This window comes from Gossypium arboreum, chromosome 4 (genome assembly GCF_025698485.1).
Source record: "Gossypium arboreum isolate Shixiya-1 chromosome 4, ASM2569848v2, whole genome shotgun sequence".
Lineage (NCBI taxonomy): Eukaryota > Viridiplantae > Streptophyta > Magnoliopsida > Malvales > Malvaceae > Gossypium > Gossypium arboreum.
This window is the reverse complement of record NC_069073.1, coordinates 45,974,687-45,977,971: the sequence shown is the minus strand read 5'-3', so window position 1 is coordinate 45,977,971 and position 3,285 is coordinate 45,974,687. Positions and strand designations below refer to the sequence as shown.

The following is a 3,285-nucleotide window of genomic DNA, read 5'->3' as shown; positions in this document are numbered from 1 at the left end:
TGGACTATCTTCTTCAACAGCGGAATCATTAACAACTCCAGCTAGCTAAGTGCTACTTTTAAGTGTAATGGCTTTGCAATACTCCTTTCCTTGAAATCTTGAATTTTCAGTATCACTCGGCAATGCTCCTTACTATCTTGAGCTTAATGCACTGAAAATTTGCCCCACTTGTTTTCTAAAGCCCTTAAAGATGCAGCTTGACTCTATATTACGACATCGTTCTTGGCCATGTATTCTTCAATAGAGCTTCCATAGATGAAGAAGATGATGAAATTTACTGAACATTTTGCTGTGGCATAGGTTGGTTGTATCAAAGTGGTGCACTTGTGACATTTTGTCAAACAACTTTACTGGAATTTCCTACTTCTTGATTACTCTAACTGAAATCAGGATGTTTTTTCCATCTTGGATTGTATGTATTGGAATATTTGTTATTATTTCGATTTAAATTTACCATGTAACATACTGAAGTTGGGTTCCATGGGCGTTCATCAAAAACATGATCTTCCTCACAATAAACACATGTTAATTCTGTTGCTTTCATTTCCTGCACTACAGCTGGTCCCTTCAATGTTTTAATCATATTAGTTAGAGAGGATACTTGACCTGTTAATGAAATGATCGCATCAATCTCCATAGCTCTAGCAACTCTTCTGCCAGTACCCACTCTTGTAGTTGGATATTGGTAATTATTATTAGCTATACTTTCCAAAATCTCATATGCCTCATTATATGATTTATCCAGCAAAGTCTCATTGGCAGATGCAGCAACTACAGTTCTTGTATGTGCATTTAATCCATTATAAAACATTTCCATCTACGTCTAGTGTTGGAAACCATACATCAGGCATTTTGTAATTAATTCCTTGAATCAGTCCCAAGCTTCATACAATGTCTCATCCTCATATTGCTGAAAAGATGTAATATCATTCCTTAATTTAACATTCATGTTTGAAGGGTTGTATCGCAATAAAAACCGTTGAAAAAGTTCATTCCAAGATGCCACTGTTACTGACAGCCAAGCATTCAACCAAGCTCTGGCACGATCTCACCATGAATAAGGAAATAGCTTGAGTCTCAGGGCATACTCAAGCTATCAAATTCACTATACCCAATATTCTTTTGATAGTGTGATCGAATACTCTGATAGCTTCCGATCCCCGAGCTAGCTTGGCGGAATTGCAAAGGATGGAAAGGAAAGGAGGGTAAGCATTAAAGCTTAGAAAGTCCACGTCCAAATAATATGCAATATTGTAAACAATCATCATACAAAGACTTAATCACATAACCATAAAGATTATTCCTCATTCAAGCATGTTGACTTATTTATCAAGTGTTCATATATATACTTTCTCATCACAATTCATCCTTTATCAAGACAAGGCTCATGCGTTTAGCGTACATACATGTACTTACCCGTAGTATATCATATGATCATGCCTTCTTTAACTTGCCCTCTTTGGGACTTTCATCACCTCATCCATTGTATTACCTGTTGAACACTCAGAATACTATTGGATACACAGAAAACTTACACATAAGTGCCACATATACATATGTAGCCAAAGCTACCTCATAACATGTAACGCTCGCAAAGAAGCTATTCATGGTTCTGCTTATATAAGCTATCGGTCAAGGTGTAACTACACGGGCTGCTCACATAAGCTATCAAGTATCCGAACCACTTAGGACTACCTAGCCACCTGTAGGACACACAAGACCAGTACCCGGAACCAAATTACATGTCTCTCATACATCATGAACTCAGATCACTCAATGAGTTTAGATGTCACATATATATATCACGAACCCAGACCGCTCAATGTGTTCAGATTCCTTTATTCCTAGTAACATATTACTTGTATCCCAGGTGTAATAGCCCAAATTTAACCGGGCCTTAAAACCAAATGAAATAAATAAATAAATAAATAAATGATTGTTTATTTAACAGTCCATATAAAGTCCAGTTTACAAGAGCCCAAACACAGGACCAAATACCTCAGACCCGTTATAACCAAATAGACCGGCTACAGCCCAATAGCCTAGACTACCCGTGTACCCAAAAACACCCATAGCCCAACTTAAACTAGACAGACCCAGGACTAAAATGGCCCAACTGGCCCAAACCATTACGCCAAGGCAGGAAACCCTAGGGTTTCTGCCTTCTTTCTCCTTAAGCCGTCACCGCTTCTGGAAAGTTCGAGGAGCGTCTGTCCAGCTCCCAAATCGAGGCTACCATTCAAGGCACTGTCTCAGGGTCTATCAGCGTCCCATCAGTGCCTCACCGTCTCTACGAATCCTCACCACCGGACTTCATGCCTCCATCAATGCCAGCAGCCCTTGAATCACCGAGATCCTCGCGGTCACCTGCAAGAAAAGGAAAAAAATCAAAGCAAAACTACAGCAAATAGATTAGAACAGGGTAAGGAAAGAAATCGAAAGATTTCTTTCCAAAATATGCAGTAGATCAAGGCTATAAAGCCTTTTCTCAAATCTGTAAGAAAAAATACATATACAGAGGAGCACATAAGAATCAAAAATACATAGAGAGAAACAGACCACAAAGATTGTACACCAAATATTTTTGCAATAATATATCAGAAGGATTCCGAGACAAACGAAGGTGATCTATTTTTTCTACTTTTATTTTATCACTTTATTGTAAGCAACTTGTAAATAACGCATTAAAGTAAAGAAGAGAAAGGCACCTTCTAGATTCGCCGAGAAAAGCAAAGCTTTTCTAAGTCTGACCGCCGTGTGTGGCGGAGTTGGTGATGGCGCGTGAGGCTGGGCACGGAGGTCCAATGAACGGAGCAGACGGGCCTAGGGCCGAAGTTCAGAGGGCTGGGGGACTTTTCAGAGGATTTCTCTCGTTTTTTTTCTAAACCATGGGGCTAATTGATTTTTTAGGTTAAAGTTTGGCTTATATAGCCTTAACAGAACGACGTCGTTTTAGCTTAGTATGATAAGCTTAAAACGACGACGTTTTAAGGCCCCAGGATCTGCGCGTTGACCCGATTACCCGGGGAGGATCCGCGTGGTTTTGAGGATTGGGTTAATTACTCAATCGGTCCTTCCACCTTTTTTGTGTCTATAATTATGTTTTATTTTATTGATGATTTGGCCCTAATATTTTGTTTCCGTTTTAATTTAGTCTCTGCAATAGCTATTTTAAGTCCAGAATTAAAACGCTGCCATTTTGGGAATAGGGCGTTTTGCCCAATGAGTCCCTTTCGTTTTACGCGTGTTTTAATTAGGACTTTAATTCAGCTTTTTTAAAAAAAA

General features: G+C 39.1%; 1 non-coding gene across 1 annotated transcript; it reads left to right on the top strand.

Annotated features, from left to right (window-relative positions):
* Positions 1-833: 833 nt before the first annotated feature.
* Positions 834-940, top strand: LOC128292539 (small nucleolar RNA R71). The gene has a single exon (XR_008282524.1). It is a non-coding gene; the product is annotated as a small nucleolar RNA R71 (small nucleolar RNA).
* Positions 941-3,285: the final 2,345 nt, after the last annotated feature.